The following is a 23,220-nucleotide window of genomic DNA, read 5'->3' on the forward strand; positions in this document are numbered from 1 at the left end:
CCCGAGGCACCCTTCCTAGGAGCCTCTGCTCTGAGGCGGCGGCGGCCCCCCTGGAGCTGCAGGCGGAGGGTAAATACCGCTGCAGGGTGTTTTCCTGCTGGTGAGCCCGCCAGTGCACAGCTTCGCCCGCATTTGCATTCGCCCTGCTTCTCCTGTGGCCATCGATGATGTTCCTTCTGACAGCGTCGGCTGCTTGGACGCCAGCTGCCGGCGCTGACATTTAATATCTGTACGTGAGAAAAAAAAAAAGAAAAAAAAAAAGAGGATTCCCTCAGCCCCAATGTGGCAACGGCAAAGACATTGCTTTGCATGGCATGGGCGGCGGCAGAAGCCCTCCTGTTTCGGTAGGTGGGATTGAAGTAGTAGCCATGAGGGCCAGCAAGGCACTCCCAGGGTTGGTAACACCTCTCTCCCTGGGCTCCCAGGTAGCAGCGCTATTTAGACTTGACCCTCACCTTAAAGGTTGTCCTTATCCTTGAGAAGAATCTTCTTTTTTTACTGAAAAGTGGGGCCTTGATGCTGTCACTTTCCTTGAATTAGGGTCTAGGCATGTGTCTCCTGTGTCACATTCCTGCCAGCACACTGATGAGGCAGTCTGCTTCTAAAGAGGCTGTGTTACCTAAAGCCACTGAAACAATAAACCTCACTAGCAAATTAAAGCTCTTTCCTCATGAAAGGTTTGAAAGGTATGCAGGATCCTTACATACTGGGTTATTGTTGTTGAAAGAGCATGTCATAATTTTAATTAGAAACCAGTAGTTTGAAAGGTTTAGGAGTAAATACCCGAGATCAGACTGAAACCTGCCATATAATTTATAACGCCATTGTGTAATTCTCATTGTGCTGAGAAGTTCTTCATGGGTGAGCAGAGGGGAAGTAAGTTCTCAGTGCGTACGTGTGAAGTCCTATAGTTCATAATTAGAGAACGCACTGGGATCCCTGTAGCTTGCCAGGGTAATTTGAACCTAGAGCGAGTTTTTCAGTAAAGCATCTGTGACCCAGTACTCCCCTCATGGTCAGTATCTACTGCTTTTAAAGCCCCTTTAAAGTGGTTCTAGCAAATTATGGAACGGTAAAAGGAGGAGCTTACTCCCCCACCTCAGTGAACAGATGATGTGTCGAGCATGGGACCTAATTACCTTTACTGTTCTTCTCACAGAGCACAACCGTCTCATAAATACTGGGGGAAATCCCACTATTTCACTTGGGCAAATGTTCTTGTTTCAGTCTCACTGAAGAGCGTTGGCTTGGCTATGGTGGGGAGGATTTGGCTCATTATGAGTGATGATAAAATTATCCAGCCATGGTATTTAACTTGGTGACCTATTACAGCAATGAATTCTATAGTCAGGACATGTGCTACATACAAGTATTTTTTTTTAATTTGCTCTAAATTTATTGCTGCCTGACTTTATTATTGTTCTCTCTTTCTAGGGTAAGAAGTCAAAAGGAGAGCTAAATGACTTTTCATGCTGACCTTCTTAAACGAAAGTGTCTCAGCCAAAATGCCTTAACCAAAGTCTTCTGTCTGTTTTCATCTCTCACTTTAGTGGCCCTCAGCTTGCCGTCACACCTGCATGAGTCAGGCCTTTCATGTAAAGCATATGGGACAGGCTTCTGCACAGACGCTGAACTGCAGGATTATGTCCTAACTCATCTTTTATAATTACTCTGGTTCATACAGTGTCTCAATAATTACCATGTTAAAAAAATATATCTAAGTATACATGTCCTTGTTAAGTGAGTCTCAGTTTATTAGGTAGTAAATGTAAGAGTAAGTGCACGGTAAAAATCAATATTGAAAGAAAAATAAAAAGAACAGGAATGAGTTTACAATTGAAGTGCAAGCCTGAACCCAGCAGTAAGGACTATATATCTGCTTAAACATCCATTCTCCAAACATCCATGGACATGGATGGACAGCCCCAGCAGGTGAGTTCGGGCACCCACATCTCCCAGATCAGCACCTCAGCCTGTAGGCTCACAGGAGAAGCTGTTGCCTTTCTGTCATGGTACATTGTCAAAAACAAAACTCCCTGGAGTTTGGCTGGCAATCATAGCTGCTATAGCAATACAAATTGTAAGTAATACCAGTAAATAGTTCAAGTATGTCTAATAATATGCTTTTTGTGCCTGTTTAATCAACAGGACAGCTCCTGAAGTAGAGCACTGCTCAGCCTGAATAACAGTGGCAGCACTGGATCTGAGCTCAGTGGTACATTGAGCAGGCATTTGTTTTGTGTATGTGAAGCCAGGCTCTAGAGCGGGTACCAGTGATGAGTATGAGCATAACTGTGGGTTCCCCGGAACCTTCATGGATTTTCTGCTAGGGTCTCTAGAAAACATGCAAGATGCTCAGTAATGACAAGTTGAAATCTTGCCCTGAAGGTACGAAAAGAAATTTAGCTCTCAAAAGATGTTGCTTCTGGTGCTGGATATTAAAGCCAATTCTTCTAGAGGAAGGAAGATGAAAACAAGTGGAGGTAAACTAACAGTAACTAAAGCTGAGGTCTAATAAATACAGTTGATTAAAAAACAAACAAACAAAGTGAAAAAGATGATACTTTCTTTGAGTTAAGACAGCTTGTTTGTGTTTTGGTAAGAAATATAATTCTGATTTTTACAGGGGAGGTTTTATTTGATAAGAACTGAACTTTTCCATCGGTATTAGCTCACACTACAAGTATCTGCTTTGGACGCTGTATCCGTGTTACTAGAGAGTATTTTATTCCATGGCTTGGGACAATGTGTAAAGCAAGTTGCTGCTCTCCTTGAATAAAGACATTGGGTTCATTCTTTGTCTGGTAGGGCCGCTATCTGTCCTCTGTTCCTCAGAGTCTTTTTTGCATTCAGAGTGGTGTCTGAGCCGATGCCTCATCAGTGCAGGAATTGCTGTCCCTGCCAGGGCAGGCCTCTTCCAAGGAGAAGTGGGAATGATGGGGAGGGGAGGGAAATAACAAGTAGCATTGGTGCCAGGGGACCATGGGCAAGTAAAGGAGGAAGAGGAGTATCCATGGCAGAGCAGAAGTGCAGTGAGGTAGCAAGCCTCGGAGGAGGTAGAGGCAGGGCAGATCAGTTTAGAGGAGCAAAGGGGCTTAGATGGAGATGGAGACCCAAGCCAACTCAGAGGGACACACCATACTGACCAGTTGTCCCTGGCACTGGAGCAGCGGGGAGGTGTGAAGGCCCCAGGGTGGGAAGGAGGTCCACCCCAGCTGAAAGGAGTAGGCAGCTCTGCCGCCTTGCCGCGGCGGGCTGCGTGGCCCACCACCCCACCAGCAGCTGGCCGTCACCCACTCCACGGCCATGGCCAGCCTCTACCCAAACAACAAGGAGGCCAAAAAGGCCATGGCGTGAAGGCCCCAGGGTGGGAAGGAGGTCCACCCCAGCTGAAAGGAGTAGGCAGCTCTCCCGCCTTGCCGCGGCGGGCGGCTGCGTGGACCACCCCACCAGCAGCTGGCCGTCACCCACTCCACGGCCATGGCCAGCCTCTACCCATACAACAAGGAGGCCAAAAAGGCAATGGCGCTCCCTGTGCTTGGGGCCTGCATTGAGATCTCGCTGTTTCCTCATTTCTCACCACTCATCTCCTTCAACCTGCCCGAAAGCACAAGTGTTTTAAAATAGTATTTCAAAGACAAATACCTTGCCCTTAAAGTATATGCCTTACATCCCTAATGGTTTAATTTGACATAAGTATGGGGTGGGGTGTGTGTGTGTGCAATTGATATTGTTTTCGTATAATCAGAAATACAAATCATTATCCCCCAAAGACGTTTAACAATTTAAAGTAATCAGAACTCAATTAAGGCTATTAAGAGATTAGAAATTAGATTAAAGGTGGCTAAAGGGTAAAAATTCAAGGACTTCAAATACCTTTTGCAATACAAAGGTTCTTAAAAAATGAACAGGCTGAGAATTTCCCCAGGAAATTCCTACCATTTTAATTAGGTTTCTTCATTTAAAATAAAAAAGAGAAACCACTCCGTACACAATTTGAGTCCCTCTGCCTTTCTTGAACAGTGGACTCAAGTAATTGCCGACTGAGACCTCCCTGTTCTCCAGGTTTGTGGGGACGTCCAAAGGCTTAATAGATTTTTAAGATCAGGAGGGACCACCCTGACCATCTGACGTGTCCTCCTACATCGACACCGGCCAAAGAATTTCGCCTAGCCTTTCCCGCCGTGACGGGAATTATCTTTCCTCTGATCATATCTCTTCTCCACACCAAATTGTATCCATTTCTCATTTCCTTCCATATGGAGTCAAATGGCTGGTTCATTTTGTCACTGAAAAGAACAGGAATCCCTGGCAATGCAATGGGCTCTTGTCTTTCTGCTCCCAGCCGGGGCTCTCGGTGTAGCTTCACGGTGATGCGATGCTGCCATGGGGAAAGAGCAATGCTGCCGTGGGGAAGGCGCGAGCCAGCGGCAGAGGGGCCATGGATGTGTCCCTGCAGATGCACAGGGCTTTTTGGGGAGTGTTAGCTACCCGGCTGGAGGTGGGAGGGGAGCTGCCATCTCAAAAGAAGAGTTTTCTGTTCCTCCATGAAAATAAATACACATAGGTGGTATTACGTTTTCTTTTTTTAGACACGAGCTTGAGGAGGCTGTTTGTTTGTTCAGCTACCGTGCTAGGCTGAGGCAGCATTTATGCTACCGCGACACAAATGCCCCACATGAAACAATAAGAAACCCGAGGGAAGTGTGCTTCTGTGCTAAAATTATAAGGAAAAGATTATAAAAGAAAACAGCTACTAATTATTAACATCGGGTTCCCACTCATTATTAGCATCACAAATGTAAAATGGCTGCCAACAAGAGTCAGCTCAGAAATCTCATTAGAAAGAAATGTCACAGTTTATTCCTGGTTATAAATGCTATTTTGTTACCTTTGGAATGGTTGGGTGGCTTGGCTGAATGCAATGGGTGGCTCCCCTCGAGGTATATATTTTTACTGATGAATTCATATTAGCGAAAGAATAATAAATATCTGATCATTTTCTAAGCAATCCTGAAAATAAAACAATGTTCTAGAACTGCCGAAGAATGTAGTCATGTAAATTGCACACTGAAGTACAAGAGAAAAAGAATAATGATATGGTAATATAAAAAGGGCAAAACCATAATGAGAAGGGACATTTGTCAGTATACTCAGAAAAGCACAATCTGTCTCCCTGGTAATTTGGTGGAGTACAGAAAGTATTACATGCCATATTACAAGTACTACATTTTATTTCTGACTTCAGGAAGCATTGCCATATGTCTTGCAAGTCAGACATGGCCTCTTAAATGTAGCGTGTTCTTTGTTCGTGCTGTACGGTCTCTATCCTGTGTGGACAGTATTTATTCCAAATAAATTAAAGAGAGTATAAATCTCCCGGTGCCACAAGACTTTGTATCAGCTAGCTTTTGTGGATGAAGTGGGCAGGAGCAATTTGGCCTCTAATGGCCAGGGAAACTTGACAGGTTTGCTTTATTTCTCAAACCTGACAAGTTTCTCTAAAAGCTATTGCTATGGAAATAGTCCCGAATTTCCCAGCCTTAAGAAGCATTTACTACTTTCAAATGTATTGCACAGGAAAAGGAAAAAAGACACATATTTTCAAATATTCCTGGTATATACAGTGCATCTATGTTGCAATTAAATATGCCCTGATGTGCCATGATATTGCTGTGATTAGCAGGTATTTGAGGTTTCGTACATTTACATGAAGCTTCATGTTTATAGCTTGAGAAATTCGTGACCTAAGGTCCTACTCCCATGAGATGTCCCCTCTGGTCCCCCCATTCTCCCTGGAGCCGTACTGGGACTGTGCATAGACCTAAAGGTCTGTCCATATGGTGTTACATGGAGATTAAAGGGAATTTAGGGAGGCTGGTGGTCAAATCAAAAGGATGCCTGCAGATCAGTATTAGCCAGAGTACACTAGACCTACATAAATATGTAAAGTATTCAGATACCACAGTAGTGCCATAATTGGGACTTTTCTATACCACCATGTCTTGAATGTTCCTTTAGTACTGCTGTTTATCAGCTGGACCTGGTTAAAGCATAAGAAACAAGGATAAGGCAAAGGAATATTGTTTTATTAAAGGGATGTATGAGGAATATTATTGCAAGGGAAGGAACTTTTCTAGCGTCAAAGAGTTGTAACGATGCAGGAAGGTAACAGTATAGAAAGAGATGATGGATCAAAGTGGAAAGGTGGCATTATAAAAGGAGTGACGAGGAATTGCTACAAGAAGCAATACAATAATTAGAAGAATATGCTACAAGAAATTGGGAAAAACAAGGTGCGTAAGAGGAGGTGAAAACAAATATACATATGGATCAGTCTGTAGGTACAGTTGGAATTCAGGGTGGGGAGTGAGGAACCAGTGAAGTGGGAAGATAAGGAAGAGTACTGAAATTGGGAGGAAATAAGGAAGAAAATATAAGTGTATTATCATCAAAGCCAAGAGATCCAAAACATGGACAGGTTTTAGAAGAAAAGGATTTTTAAGAAGGCAGATAGATTGGACAGGGTGGATTTGAAATACCTAAAGTGACTCAGCCGGAATTAAGCCACAGAGAAGGAGGCAAAATAACTTTAATTAATCAGAGAACCAAGAAAGCTTCTCACAAAACATACCCAGATCAAGTGCTAAACAAAAGCTTTTCTGTTGTTATTTTTCTTGTTCCGTGGTGGACTAGAGCTAATGAATTGAACTCTGCTGAATTAAACATACCCAGCTCATTCACTAGCACTGGTCTCAGCTACTACAGAATGGCTCATGTCCATAGCATTAAATAGCCTTTACCTCCAAAACCAAGTGGCTGCACGCAGCCTTGAATGGTTCCTGGCCATGCCAACACCCAGCCTGTGCTCAGGACTTGTCTGGGAGGTGTTAGCTGGCATAGCCCAAAGCTGTGCCAAGGCACAACTGAGCAGTTTGGTAGCATGAGTATTCTCACGCCTGGAAATATTCCAAGACCTTGATAGATTTACTGCCGTGGACTTAACAATGGAGCCTACATTCATGCTCTGGCATTGCTTTCCAGGTTCATGCTCTGCTATACTCTGACTTGAGTGTCAATGTCAGACTAGGGCAGGCAGCATCCATTCCCTGCAGCAGTGAAACCAGGGCTGGACAGGGGCCGGGCCAGCCTCCAGCTGGTCTCCCAGTCCCTATACTTTGGCAACCAGCAACTAAGGATCCATTCTAGAGGTGTCATAAATCCCAAAGGAGAACCCCCGGGGTGCCCTGGAGGTGACCTGAGCACAAGTAGTCAATACCACAGGTCAGATAAAATATTTTCTCTCTTTTGTTAGCTCCCTCCAGCTTCACAGACACTCATTCACACCTGAAAGTTGGCCATCCTCCTACCCAGGCAGTCTACTGTTAATCATGAGAGCTGCCCCAGCCCTGCCATCTCCTGAAGCTTTTGTTTCTGTAGTTGGCAAAGATGAGCACAGGGAAATCAGGAAATAGGACTCCCAGATCCGAAATTTTGGCAAAGCTCTCAAGCAGTGTTTGAATAATTGCTCAGAAAAAATGCAAACCACGGACTCATTTCAGATTCCTCTGGCCATCCCAATTTTAAAAACTCTATTAATCCCAGTGACAGCTGGGTATCACACCTATCTAATCGAATCTTCCTAGGCATTTCCACTGTGCTCTTCTCTGTAGTATTCTGAGCATTTTAGAGAATGAAATGAGTCTACTACATAATCTAATTAATATTGATCTGTGGTTCTCTTCTTGCTCGACATGGGCAGGAGGAGAAGGCACATAATTCAACTAGTTTAATTATTATTATTAAAGTTATTACAGTGGGAAAGCAATGATAGAGAGGAGTCCTGCATTTTAGCCAGAGGGCATCAATATCTGCGGCTCTTCGATGGAGGGAGTCCCAGAGAGAGTTTTTCTCTCACGATGTTGAGCAGCACTGGAGGATTTTGCACTAGCATATCCAGATTTGTTCAATGAGTTTTTTGGCTGCAAGTATGTCACAAAGGTGCATATTAATGTTTGCACTGCTGCAGTGTACATGGTTGCACACCCAAAATGGACTTGCATCAAATTTAAGACCTGCCTTGCATCTGTGCGCAGGCTCGTATCAGAGCTTGCGTAATGCATTACACTGATATGAATTCCTATTGTGCAAATGGGGTCATATGGCTTTTTAGAAATAAGTCATCTTTCAAATAGTCTGGAATGAGTCTATTGGGACTGCTGAAGGTCAGGTCAGGTCAGGGTCTGGAGGCATCACAGTGATTCATTTGTACACTTTCCCTTTCTTTGCAGGTCAGCTGCTGTCTCTTGAACCAGCCTCAATTTTATATCTTCCTCTCCAGAGTTGAGGTTATTTCTAAGTTGACTGGATTGCATCTGTCCACTCTGGAAGCCAACAATGCTCAGAACCAAGCTGCCGTATGGCAGCCATGGACTTAGTCTCCTACCAATAGAAAAATATTTTTCTATCAATCTTGACTACTGGAAAACCCAATAGCAATGAAAAGTCCATGATTCCACAGCTAAAAACCCTCACTGAATACCCTTAGCCATAAGGACTATGTGCAGTCCACCTACAGAAGCCCCACGGCCACCTGACCAGATCTGTTCATTTGACACAGGTGACACACAGCGCCAGACTGTGATGCTGGGAGGGACAAAAGCCTTTTTAGTCCTTGCTTGCCCACTCAACCCCCTCCAATGTGTCACCTTCACACTGCAGGTACTTAGACCCAGTCTGCAGCTGTAGCACGCTAGCAGTTATATTCATGTGTCAAAGAGAAGAATCATAGAATCATAGGATCATAGGATCATAGAATAGTTTGGGCTGGAAGGGACCTTTAAAGGACTCCTAGTCCACCCCCCCGCAATGAGCAGGGACATCTTCAACTCAATCAGGTTGCTCAGAGCCCTGTCCAGCCTGACCTTGAATGTTTCCAGGGATGGAGCATCTGACACCTCTCTGGGCAACCCATTCCAGTGTTTCACCACCCTCAGCATAAAAAATTTCTTTCTTATATCTAGTCTAAACCTACCCTCTTCTAGTTTAAAGCCATAACCCCTTGTCCTATCACAACAGGCCTTACTAAAAAGCCTGTCCCCATCTTATAAGCCCCCTTTAAGTACTGAAAGGCCTCAATAAGGTCTCCCTAATGTCTTCTCTTCTCCAAGCTGAAAACCCCAACTCTCTCAGCCTGTCCTCATCGGAGAGGTGCTCCAGCCCTCCAATCATTTTTGTGGCCCTCCTCTGGACCCTCTCCAACAGGTCCATGTCTCTCCTGTGCTGAAGGCTCCAGAGCTGGACTCAGGGCTCTAGGTGGGGTCTCACCAGAGTGGAGTAGAGGGGCAGAATCACCTCCCTCAACCTGCTGGCCACCCTGCTTTTGATGCAGCCCAGGACACGGTTGGCCTTCTGTGCTGCAAGTGGACATTGCTGGCTCATGTCCAGCTTTTCAATCCACCAGTACCCCCAAATCCTTCTCCACAGGGCTGCTCTCAATCCCTTCATCCCCCAGCCTGTATTGTTACTGGGGGTTGCCCTGACCCAGGTACAGGACCTCGCACTTGGCCTTGTTGAACCTCATGAGATTCACATGGGCCCACTTCTCCAGCTTGTCCAGGTCCCTCTGGATAGCATCCCTCCCCTCAGGTGTGTCAACCGCACCACTCAGCTTGGTGTCGTCTGCAAATTTGCTGAGGGTACACTCGATCCCACTGCCTATGTCACTGGTGAAGACATTAAACAGCACTGGTCCCAGTACAGACCCCTCAGGGACACCACTCATCACTGATCTCCATCCGGACATTGAGCCATTGATGACTAGTCTCTGGATGTGACCATACAACCAATTTCTCATCCACCAAACAGTCCACCCATCAAATCCATCGCTCTCCAATTTAGAGACAAGGATATTGTGGGGGATCATGTCAAAGGCCTTACAGAGGTCCAGATTGATGACTTCTGTAGCCCTTCCCTTGTCCACTGATGTAGTCACTCCATCACAGAAGGCCACTAGGTTGGTCTGGTAGGACTTGCCCTTGGTGAAGCCATGCTGGCTGTCTCGAATCACCTCCCTGTCCTCCATGTGCCTTAGCATAGCTTCTAGGAGGATCTGTTGCATGATCTTCCCAGGCACAGAGATGAGGCTGACAGGTTGTTAGTTCTCAGGGTCCTCCTTTTTACCCCTTTTAAAAATGGGCACAATGTTTCCTTTTTTTCCAGTCACTGGGGACTTCACCTGACTGCCATGACTTTTCAAATATCATGGAGGGTAGCTTAGCAGCTACATCAGCCAATTCCCTCAAGACTCTGGGATGCTTCTCATCGTGTCCCATAGACTTATGCATGTTCAGGTTCCTCAGGTGATCACAAACCTGATCTTCTCTTACAGCGGGAGGGACTTTGCTCCTCCAGTCCCTGTCTTGCGGTCCATCCACTTGACAGATGTGGGAAGAGAGGTTGCCAGTGAAGACTGAGGCAAAAATATTGTCTAGCACCTCAGCCTTCTCCTCATCCATTGTTATGAGTTTGCCAGCCTTGCTCATCGGAGGGGGGTATGCTTCATTTGACCTTCCTTTTCTGGCTGACATACCTGTAGAAGCCCTTCCTGTTATTCTTTGTGTCCCCTGCTGAGCTCAGCTCCAGCTGCACCTTAGCCTTCCTGACCCCACCCCTACACAACTGGGCAGCTTCCCTATATTCTTCCCAGGATATCTGTCCCTGCTTCCACTGCCTGTGCAGTTCTTTCTTTCCTTTTAGTTTGACCAGCAGGTCTCAGTTCATCCATGCCAGCCTCTTGCCTTCCTTTCCTGATTTCTTACACCTGGGCAAGAGCAAGAGCTCTTGTGCTCTATGGAAAACACCCTTAAAGATCTGCTAGCTCTGTTCCTCTCCCTTGTCCCGGAGGGCAGTTTCCCATGGGTCTTATTGACTAACTCCTTGAAGAACCGAAAGTTTGCTTTCCTAAAATTCAGGGTCCTGACTTTACTCTTCGCCTGACCCATATCCCTCAGGACTGTGAACTCCACCAGTGCATGATCACTGCAGCCCAGGCTGCCTCCAGTCTTGACATCACCGATTAGCTCACTTGCATTGGTGAACAACAAGTCCAATATTGCGTTCCCTCTGGTAGGGCTGTCTACTACCTGGCTTAAGAAGTTATCCTCACCACATTCCAGGAGTCTCCTGGAATGCCCACAGCTTGCTGTGCTACTTTTTCCAGCAGATATTGGGGTGGTTGAAGTCCGCCAGCAGGACGAGAGCATGATGCCTTCTGTAGCTGGAGTAAGGCAGCTTTGTCGATAGGTTCCCCTTGATCTGGCAGCCTGTAGTAGACACCAGCCACAAGGTTCCCTTTGTTGCCTCTGTCTCTGATTCTTACCCATAAACTTTCAGCCTTCTCATGGATATTCTTCAGAGACAGCTCTTCACACTCTATCCATTTCTTGATGTAGAAGGCAATGCCTCCATCCCTCCTTCCTCATCTGTCCCTTCTGAACTGCCTGTAGCCATCAACAGCTGCACTCCAGTCATGGGATTCATCCCACCAAGTTTCAGTAATGGCAACTAGGTCATAGCTTTCTAGCAGCACAGTAAGAGGAAAGCTGCCTGTGCAATTTCACAGTCAACCAAAAGTATGGCCTTTGTCCATAGTTCATATCAAGAAGAAATGTACTGTCTCCTGGCAATGCTAGCAATGAATCTAAGATGAACTCAATGTGAGGTATTCGAAAAATTGCCTACCACCTGTTTTTTCCTTTTCAGTCCAGGAGAGAAAAAGTAGCAGCTCAACAGGGGAAAATGTTGAGCAGGTTTTACATCTGACACGTCCTTCTGCACTCTACAGAAAATTACCATCAGGCTAATTACAAGCTAAATTCTTCACAAATGTAAGAAGTGACATGAATGTATCCCAATTTCCACAGCACCTGTCTTATTGTTAGTGCAAGAAATCTTTCTTATAGCTGCCAATAATCGTGGAGAAACTCAATGGGTTACATAGTGACCATTAACTGAAGAAGGAAATGAGTCAGTATGTGAAAGATAAAACCTTGCTGGTTAATATGCATGTGTTTGAAGAATATTAAAATCTGAGGGATTAATTTTATTTGGCACACTTTATCTGGGCTTGCATACTGTACTGTAAATGCATTTACTATGTAAATGCACGCAGTAACCATGGAAGGAATTTAGGGTATAGCTGGTTGTATCATTCTTGGTTTGAGATCGTAAAAATTATTCTGACCAGCTGATCCAAAGGTTACCATGAGAAGCTAGAATTGATGTCATCTTGGAGAGATGTCATCTTGGAGAAAGATTATTAAACAACATGCAATAAAATGTATTTTCTGGATCTATTTTTTTTAGTGCAGTTGCATGTATAAACTTGAGGCAGCAGATATAACTAACTACTTCTAATCCCTGTAACCATTATCCCACATCTGCTCAGTCCTGGGCTGACCACTTAGATTGTTCTCTTTTGTTCATCCTACCTCATACACGTCACTTTTGTGATGAAGAATGGAGGAGATATTTGACTGGAACCGGTGGAAAGTGGTGCTGAGTGCCTCCCCATCATAGCGTGTGATACAGCTGCCAATTCAAAAGAGTGGGCAAGATTCCTCTGCATCACCCTCCTGCCCTTCTTTCTTTCTAAGAGGCCCTTTTCACTCTGTGCTCTTGCTCTCTCTGACCAGCGAATGCAGGCCTGCTTCCATAGCCTTTTGTGTTAGCGCTCGTTCTAGTGGGTCCAATTTTCCTCTGAGTTAAACCCAATTAACTCCAGAATAACTCCATTAACTTCAAAGCAGTGAGCAAGTGAGCATTAAGTGTATGGAAGATGGAATTGAGTGCATCGACTTCGGTAGTGTTCCTTTCCCCAGAACACCCTTGCACATGAAGAGAGAGCAGGAACCTCATCGTTCATCACTGCCTATTAATACCGAGTATCTGGAGGTTTGGTTTAGTCTCATCTTTGTCACAAGCTTGTCAAAGAGAAGAGCAATGGTGGTTTTTTCACGTGTTTGAAAGTTGTATCACTTTTCAATTTTGTTACTTTGTTATCATGACCTTTCTGCCCAGAAAAAGATGTATAGTACTGGGATGAATTGTTCTACTCCTTTTCTCCTAAAAGTCAATTAGTTCGTTTCATCATAATGCATCAGAAGGCTCTGTCAGTCATGTCAGCTCTTTCTAAAGGAACAACTGCAACAGAAAAAACACATGTCAAGACACCGTGCAACTACAGCGGTATAACCATAAGTTTACATATTATTCTCTTATTTTGTTTTCCGAGAGTAAAAAGAGGAAAGAGAACATTTATGGTGAGAAAACACTGGAGTTTCTCAAAGATTAGTCTTCCACTGATATTAATCCAGTGTGTGCACTGCTCGCACTTTGAATAAAGCTTCAAAATTTCTCAAGCTATTTACCCTTTATATATGAAAAGTCAAGTGCGTTATAATTTGCAGTCAAGTGGCTACTTAGAGGAGCTCAAAGCATCAGAGAAAGTTATGTCAGACTGTAAAAAAGGTTTGTGTACATTTGCACTCAGTTCAAGGCACTCATAGTAGTTTACAGGAGTTAAAAATTTCATAAAATTAGCATTTGTCGATCACATATTCAATAGGAAGTTGGTACTGGGGGCAAGGTTAATTTTTTTAAATGCTGTGCTGGGGGAGGATTGTCCGGTGAATTAACATTCCTGTACTCCAGAAGTATTTTTCCGTAACTACGTATCCAAATTTATGCACCAAACCTTTTAACATGACATTTGAATGCAGACATCATGTAGTTTATGTTTCTGCCACAGAATGGAGCAGGCAGACTCATTTAACTGTTTCCAGTCTCTATTGCTTCATGGTATTCACGTGGGTAATTCGGTTAATTCCCACCAACTCTCGAAAAGTACGTTGATGTCTTGAGCAATCTGAGATTTTCTTTTCCTGCATGCACACGTGTGTGCAGATTTGTGATTAGCCTTTAAAAGCTTTTCCACTCTATTTTTTCTGGTGCTTGACATAACCACCTGTCACTGCCTTCATATTTATACAGCAACTCTCATTCAGGGGTCGCAGGCAGTGTGAGTATTAATACAAGAAAATATATAATGTTCCTCTGAAATATTTATAATGCTCTTCTTGCAGAGGTGGAAAACACAGTACCTAAAGGCTACTCAACCTGTGGGGCACACACAGCCAGCAGCCCCGAAGTCCTGGCTCCCAGCCTGGTAACCCCAAGGCTCTTTTTCCCTTTTGGACATTTCAGAAAGCAAGCCCATAACTCCCAAAGATGTTCCCCAAAGACTGTACCGCAACACTCCTGAGATTTTTATCTCACAGGATTTGGTACAGTGAGAAACCCAACAACACACTGGTATCCCCAGGAGGGTGCCCTGTCATGCTGGTGGGCAGAGAGGGCGAGCGAGGGGGAGAGGCTTGCTGCTCCCCGGCATGCTCAGGGCAGAACGTTCCTGCAGAGCAGCGGGATGCGGGAGCAAGCTCCCGCTGGGCAGACCCCTCTGCTGCCCCTCTCTTTGAAGCTGGACCCTGTGTGACAACCAGGCAGCTGGCTTGCATCGGTGGGGGATGCTGTGCTGGAGCACCCAGCTCTTTGCTGCTCTTCTGAAGGATGTCTTTGCAGTCCAGCCCTCCTGTGTGTGGGACTGGGGGGAGAGCACGGCTGTGAATTATTCAGCCGTATTGTTGACTATCTGGTCCCTGTAGCTACGGGGTTCCCTCTGCAGTCTGACTGCTCCATGCTTTCCCAGGCCTGCTGCCCCATCAATGTCTCTGTGGTGCAAGGGGAACCAGGAGTGGGGAGGGAGGTGCAGGTGGTTGTTGCCTCTACTGGGGGTGAAATTCAGATGTGGTCACGCAGGGCTCCCCAGAAATTTTGATTCCCTCACAGATTAAGTGTATCCATTCAACCAATATATCAGTTAGAGTATGCAGTAAGTATATATTAAGTAGCTAGCAAGTACGTTTTCAAGTAGTCTTTGCTTTTATAAGTTTTCCAGATTCTCAGAAGTGTAAAGAAACCTAAAAATAAACAAGTAAGATATTCAATGCTTCTGAACTTTCACAAGTCTTTACTTTTCCCAAATATTTGGTATCACTACAAATATTTTTTAACTCTTCTTGTTCTGTCTCAGCTCTCCCCTCTTTTTGACATTTTTGCCTTCTCTCCCAGCCTCTTGATCATAAAATGTTCAGAAAGCGGGTGCTTGCTTTCTTGCATAAGTTCCCTGCGTATTTGTGTTTCCTTAGCGGTTGAATCTGAGTTCACCCACAACAACTTGGCACAGTTTAAGATATTTTATGTGTTCATATTAAATAATGTAAATTTACTGTCAGATTCAAGATTTAGTAATGGAACCTAGAATTTAATCTAGCAAAAGTGAAGCCACTCTGTGCTTTTCTTCATATAGTTCTAATATTCTATAATCTTTGATAGAATGTTAATATTCTATAATTTTCTCAATATAATTCTAGAGCTTCCAAAAAAGTCAGATTTTCTCATCAAAGGTCTGTTTTCATAGGGAACTTAAGAGTCCAGCTACAGTTATGAAGATGTATTATAGCAACAGTATCCATGGAGCTTAGACTTTTCCATCCAAAGGAGACAGGTTTGGATTTTTTCTCCCCTAGGTAATATAGCAAATGTAAAACTTCCTTAAAGACAATGAAAATATGGAGCTGTGTGCAAGCAGAGTCATATAGAGGTACAGATTTTATCATTCACCTCTAAATTATTTTCTAAGCAGTCACTGAAAGGCACACTGAAATCACTGCTGTATGGTAGGGCCTCTCACAGCCCGATTGGGCAGGCATCACTGGTGGTGATGCCAAATATTGGCTCTACCCCTGCTGTCCACGTCTTCTCCCACCACGTGCTCTCCCGCTGGGGCATCAGCCCTACCTAGAGCCCACCCTGCCACCACCTCGATCTGTCAAAGCCCAGGTGCCTGCAAATAGGGTCGGCAGTGGCGGCGGCTGGGATCCGTCAAGGGTGGGCAGGCAGTAATAGCCTGAGCTGAGCCAGGGGGTGGATGCCTGTGTAAACAGTGACGAGTTATAGCCTCTGAGCAGGCCGATCCTGGGCAGTTCAAATTAGCATCCATAGAGGAAGAGGGAGGCTGCCTGGCTACGGCCTTGGAAGTGGTTTGTGTGACGCCAGCGGCACTCCTGCCACGGGTGGGGAACCACGCCTGACATCAGTTTGCACTGAAAGAGATCAAGGCAGTATTACCTCCCTGCTCCATAGAACAAGGCCTGCAATGAGTGAATTATTTAATGGTGATGCACATCCCCTGAATATTCTTGCCCTATTTAGGAGCACACAAATGAAATGGCTGTTAAGGAGATTTTTCTCCTCCTCCTGCACATCAAACACATGCCAGACAGTTTGGGCAATAGGCTGGTACCTCAGCTATGAATCACTTTGCATTTATTGCTGTTCCTTTTTTTTTTCTTTTTTTCCCTTTATTACTTCCCATATTTTTAAATGGTAAGAAATATGATACATTAAACATTAAAATTAAATCAGAAGCAGTGTATCAAGAAGTATTTCTCCTCTGAATGTCCAAGGGCATTTTGTAGGTAAGGCGCAACAGAATAATTTGTAGCTTGTCTTTCCGAGGAGTTTGGTAGAGGTGAGGGCTGGAAAGCAGCACACTTACTAAAGCTTGACATCGTTTTTAGTCTGCTGTGGTCTTTTTTGATGTACGTTGCCATTCTTGCATCTTTTTCATGTAAGAGAAAGAATTGGGTCCAGTGCCCTTGCGAGAAATTCAGAAAAGGTGCATAGAAAGGGGGTCAGATTTCTTCGAACTCTTTCAATTAGTTCCCTTTCTCTCTTTGGGAGTTTTACTTCTTAAAACACATGCAGACGCTGGGGAAAGCACCCCTTAAAGAACTCTACATGGCTGACCCACAGCTGGCATGGAGCAGGCTGCTATGCTTGCTTAGACACTTTGCATGTAAGTAGGAGCAATAACTTGTTTTAATGGCAAGTTTGGGTGGGGAGACTTGGGAAAGTTATGGGTAATCAAGTGGTGAAGTTAACAGGCATAAGTTCAAGCATGTTAAACTCCTCGGACATGTGTTTTCACTCAGAACAAAGAGGCTGGAGTTTGCAGCAATTTAAACAGAATTAAGCTACAGAAAATGAAAGCCATTTTATCCCTGCATAAGAGCACCCATGTGGCGTTTATCAACCTGCAGTTCAGGCATACTTACATTCCACCTTTATTTGATTAACTTTCCTGCATGCCTTCTTAATAGGTATGGTCTACATTTTTTTCAGTTAGTTCAGGGAGCCTAAAATATGCTGCTTTTACAAATACCATTCCATGGTTATAAACTAATACGGAATCCATTGCTAACTGTAAACTGTAATTGCACTAAAATTTCTGTAATAGTTGCTTAATAAATACACAAGATTAAATTTAAAGTAAAAAACCAAAAGACATACTATATACTAAGACTAGCTCTCCAACAGAAATGAGCTTTTGTATGTAGGCAAATAAGTAATTCTTTTTCCCAGAGAGTACTAACTCCATCAGGTACATCTATGCTGTCAAATAACTCCCCAGTTAATTTCCGGGTTCTGTCCTTTAACCATCCATATTAGTCCAGTCTCAGACTCACTTGGCATGAACCTATGAGATCTCCCTCAAACAAAATATGTGCACGCTTCTGAGGATGCTGGGCTCCAGGGCCGCTCGGGGAAGGCAGTGCGGGTGAGATTGGGCCAGGTTTGGCTGCCCCTGCCTTGCAGAGGGTATGTCTGTTAGCAGGTAGTGCCAAGGGTTGGTGCACTCACCACAGAGGGAGCCCTTAGGAGCCAAGAGCAGGTCCCACACACCATACATATTTTAGATTTTCTTTGGACTAACTCTAACTTCAGGAATGAATGAAATGTGCTTCTGTGTGCCAAATGCCATGCTCTGTCTCTCTTTTTTCCTATTTCCAATTAGAGGCCTTCTTCTGTTTTCATTTATTCTCATTGACGGTACATCTACTGCCATGTATCTGTCCACAGCAAGACTGCACTGTTGAAGTGAGTTTCTCAGTTGTCCCAACTTAACCATACTTTGACTCTTACTGGAAACAGGTCTTTGAGCAAAAAGACTTTTGGACAAAAATACACCAGAAGAGAGGCTCCAGTGGCACAACTAATGCCCTCCAACTGCAAGTGAGTTTACAGCCCAGGGACCAGACCAGAGATGCTTTCAGCTAATGAAACCCACAGATGCCTGTGGCCACTTCCAGATTTAAACTTTGTGTTTGGTGCCAGGTATTGCATCTTTTTAAATCCTTAGCTTCCCACTACTGTCAAGTAATTTTGTAGGCATAACTGGATACCAAGAGAAACTGCATGGCCCCAAGGTGCACATGGCACTTGGACTTGCTGTGTCGGTGTTTGGTCACACTGACCCTGGCTAACAGGCATGGGAAGGACTGAAGTCCAAGAGCTAACCTTGGTTACATTGGTTTGGAAGGGCAGCAACAGCAAGGAAGTAAAAAAATCATGTTTTGGACAGAAAGCAGAATTAAAAATGAAAGAATAAGAAGAAATAAATGAGGGAAAAGAGGGAAAGGAATTTCTCCTCCATCCTTATGCTGTTGTATGTGTCCCTATTAACCCAAGGTCTTCCTGCTTAGTGAAGCAGGTACCGTGCCACGGTGCTGGTGGTTCCTGCTTCTTTGGAGAGATGCTCCCAATGGTTGAGTGTTTGTGTAGGTCTGAGTACTGGAGGGATCCCTACTTAAATAAATTTTCCCCTGATGGGCTTTCATCCTGATCAGCCAGAGAGGGGAACAGGATGAGGCCATTGAAGCTCTGTGTTGGCACGAGGGTGGAGCATTTCAGTCCATGCTGAGCTGTGTGTCTGTCTGTGTCTGTACGTATATGCATGCTGTATATATGTGTATGCATGTGCCCGCTGGGATGACCCACTCTGCCTGGCTGCCTGCCAGACCTGGGGAGCTGCATGGAGCTGCGGCAGCCTCGCCTCTCTCAAGCTTGCCCTTGCACACAAACACAGCCCTGCTATTTCTTCCTCCATTTATTGCTGCAACCACCTTTCCTCTGGCAGGAGGGCAGGGGCTGTAATCTCCTCCAAGGCTGATGTAGTTGGTGTGGAGTGGATGGGCGGTCAAAGGGGCTGCATCCTTCCCCTCAGGGACCAAATATGTTGCCCCTAAGGTTTTCCATCTGGCAGGGAAGCAGCAGTCCCGAGGTTATTCCTGAGCTCGGCTCCCCTGCTCTGAATTATTCCCTAAAATGAGCTTCCCAATCAGAGATTATGATGTTTTGCCACTATGTTAATCTTACTGTGGCATTTAAAGATGGTTTTATAACACATAGCTTAGTGATGGGAATCAACAGTATAACACAGACTTCATAGCAAATTTGTCAAAAACAAATGAGTGTTAAAAACATGCTAATAAAATGTTATTAGAATGACCATTTGCAAAGGTTTGAGCCTCTTCTATGCTTTTCATAGCACAGCTAATTGATTTTTTTTAACTATGAAAACATTCATATGTTAATTTAAAAACTAAAAGGCAATTTAAAACATCAAGGGAAAATAAAATCATCATTAAAAATGCTGATTGATCATAGGGATCTGTTTTCCCTCTTGATCACAGGGATCTATTTTCCACTGAAAGGTTCAGATGTTAGAGGGTTTTTTAATATTAATGTTATTCCAGCTCTAACACATCACATAACTTACTCAGGATTGATTTTCTTGTAATCATCACACAAATATTTTTTAATAAATTTGAAAATTTTCACAGCAAGTTGGAAGATTTGTGATGAAAAATCATTCAGAACATGAGTTGGGGTGGGGGTCAGGGTGGGGAGAGGGGGAGTTTTAGTTCCCAAAATCATTATCTGACTTCAGCAATCAGTCTGTAAAATTCCAAACTTGATAGATACAGAATGCCAAGCAGTCCAATTCACAGCAATCTTCACAGTTGTACACAGCACTTGATGCTGCTTTACGACCTCCTGATTAGATACAGGCATGCACTGACAGACAAACACCGTGTGCCTCCATGTACAGACCCTGAGAGGGATTCATCTTGCTTACGCTTAAGTAAGCAAACTTTTAGATGTCTCAGTCTGCTCTGGTCACCTTCAAAGCCCGAGGAAGAGAAATGGGCACTTGTAGAGGATGATTTGTCTCAAAGATCTATCTTAGAGGAAGAGGAATTGCCCTCTGGAAATAATTGTGTCTTTCAACAGACTGTAAAATGATCTGATAGTGAATAATTCAGCCCCAGATATTTAACTTCTCAGAAAACTTAAGGTTGGGTAGATGGAGTCCATATTCTATGTGCATAAGCACACAAACCCAGAGGTTCGTCTGACAAAGCAACAAAAGTAATGCTGGGCACATGTGTGCTTGAGCAGAAGTTGGGAGAGCACTGTACAGAGCCACATACTTTGGGCATCCCAAGTCACCAGTTATCCCCAGAACGACATGAGAACTTTCCTGGGTGTATGAAGTGTACCTGGTTTGAGGAGGTCATCCATATTCCCTTCATTCTTGGTTTATAGACTTACATCTTTACATGATGTAACTTGGCTAAAATAGGCCAAGAACATTCCCCAAATATATTGTATGGGAACTAAAATAGTATACATAAAATAAAATAAAATACTCATGTATACATCTTTTAACCTGAAGCTTAATTAAATCAAAGTTACTCCTGTGTACCACACAATCTAAAAGAAATTAATGAGATGTATAGGTATACATACATACCTACCTAATGGATTTTTTTTGTCTGATGTGGTACAGCTATCTACACTTTCTCTTCCAGGCACACCAGTTAGTCATAACACTAATAATGTTATTTGGGAGCATCAGAACTCATTTTCCTTAATCACAGTTGCATGTGGTAAGTTCCTCTTGGTCCAGGATTCTTTTGTTTTCCTGGTTGATTGGCTGGGGTTTTTATTTATTTGGGTTTTTTTTTCCTTTTCTATTTATAGTGTGCTTTATAGCATTAACTGATCTAATGCACCCATATGTGTCTCCATACCGCAGCTGGAAAATCCCGCAGACAGCAGCTCCAGCTTACAGTGCGTTGCCATAATACTTTCATGGCCTCTGTCCGTGCTTTCGCTTCCAGCAGCGCGCGCGGGACGGCAGCGATGCTCAGCCCCAACGGTGGGCTCAAGCTCGAGCAGCCAGCTCTCACCCCATTCTGATCTCCTCCCAGTCTTCTCTGGGTGAAGGGTTTGGTTTGTATGAAACTTTCTTAGGCAAGTGAGTGGCAAAATTCCCACTAACTTCAGAGGGATCAAGATTTTACCCTTGGAGTGTTATCGTCATGCCAGAGCTCAGGTTTTCAAGGAAGCCACGTGCCCCAGAACCAGAGCCTGAAAAGGAGGGCTCCACTTTTCCCACACAACCAAAAAGCAAAGCCTGCTTACACCACCTGAAAATCTGATCTCTCTATTTCCTCTCTGTTTTGTGAAATGCAGTTGAAACTTCAGCTGATACCAGTGTTAGGTTAAAAGCGATAAGTGTTTAGTCTTTCATATTGAACTAACATGGAAGACATACTGTTTCAGTATTGCTAACAAGTAACATTTTTATGGCTTAATGTAAAGCTGGTGAAGCTAGCTGTTATGCTTAATTTCTTCTTTTACGGGCAAAGAGGAAACAACTTCTATGTAAAGACAAAAATTTATTATTGTTAGTATAACTGAAACCTTAGCAGTCTAATCCAAGTCATTAGAATTGTGTAGGTTGGAAAAGACCTTTAAGATCATAGAGTCCAACCGTTAACCTAACCCTGCCATCCCACCACTAAACCATGTCCCTAAGCACCTCGTCTGCCCAGCTTTTAAATACCTCCAGGGATGGGGACTCGACCACCTCCCTGGGCAGCCCATTCCAGAGCCTGACAACCCTTTCTGTGAAGAAATTTTTCCTAATGTCCAAACTAAACCTGCCCTGGCACAACTTGAGGCCATTTCTCCTCATCCTGTCGTTTGTTACCAGGGAGAAGAGGCCGACCCCCACCTCGCTACAGCCTCCTCTTACTCCAGATATAATTATTACAGAAAAAGAATATGTTTACATAGAAAAAGTTTCAGTCACAGTAGTAATAATAATACAGCTAAAACTGTGACATGCTCACCCCTTAGTTCCTACCCCTTCTCCTGGTGTAATGGTCCCCCTGCCCCGGATCCTCCGGCTCCAAGGGTGGCTACTTTTGCTCAGGTGTTGGAGCTGGGGAAGTTATGGGGAGTTGTTGGCCTCTGTAGTCCTTCACCAGGAGGGATTTGGTGTTCACATCGATGGTTTCTTCTTCCTCATTCTCTTTGGGTTCATTTTTACATGTTAGATAACATACTTTCACATCTTTGCTTAATTGGTCTGAGCTTCACATCAGATCTGAATTTGCTAAGTATAGAGCCTTTTACGTATACTACATACTGTTTCTTTCTTCTATTTGTTCCCCCAAATCCAGTTTTGTCCAGTTCCCGGTCTCCATTTTTTTAGCTGGCTCTGGTGAGTTGTTTATAGCTCTGGGGTCTCCAGTGCCAAACCTGTGCCTCATCTCCTGTCCGGCATCTACTGTGCTGGGACTCCCCTGTGCTGCACCCCACATCTGCACATCCCAGAGCCTCTGCTGTCCCACGTGGCTGGTATTTCTCCTACTGCATCCCTGCCATGCAGCCACAAAACTGTGGTGGTACCAGCAAAATAAACCAAATTAGCCACAGGCACCTGGTCAGGAGAAAAACTGCAGTTAAAGTGAAGCTGCAAGCAGGTCAGGCAGTGCAACCTGGACAGGCTTCAGCACTGAGATCTGGCAAACCCAGCACAAAACCCACAGCCAGACAGTGGCAACAGTGATGCCACGTTGCAGGCCTGTGCAGGCACACAGATTGAGTCCTGCTGATGAAGAACATTGCTACCTTGGTATACCAAATGCAGGAGGTGAAAAGGAAATCTACGGAAGAGATTCATTTCCAGCAACACTTGGAAATTAATTTTCTTAGCACTAGAGAAGCTGGGAGAAAGTTCTCAAATGTCCTCCTAAATCTAGATGGAGGGGGGATGTTTATAGTAAATTTACAGAAAGGTGTGGAGGAGAGTTGTTGGAAGGATTTAATTTCTTTAAGGATAGGAGTTAAGACTGAAATATCCCCTCTAATATATGTACACTGATCTATATTTTTTTTTTC

The sequence above is a fragment of the Egretta garzetta genome, unplaced genomic scaffold (assembly GCF_000687185.1).
Source record: "Egretta garzetta isolate BGI_Z169 unplaced genomic scaffold, ASM68718v1 scaffold111, whole genome shotgun sequence".
Lineage (NCBI taxonomy): Eukaryota > Metazoa > Chordata > Aves > Pelecaniformes > Ardeidae > Egretta > Egretta garzetta.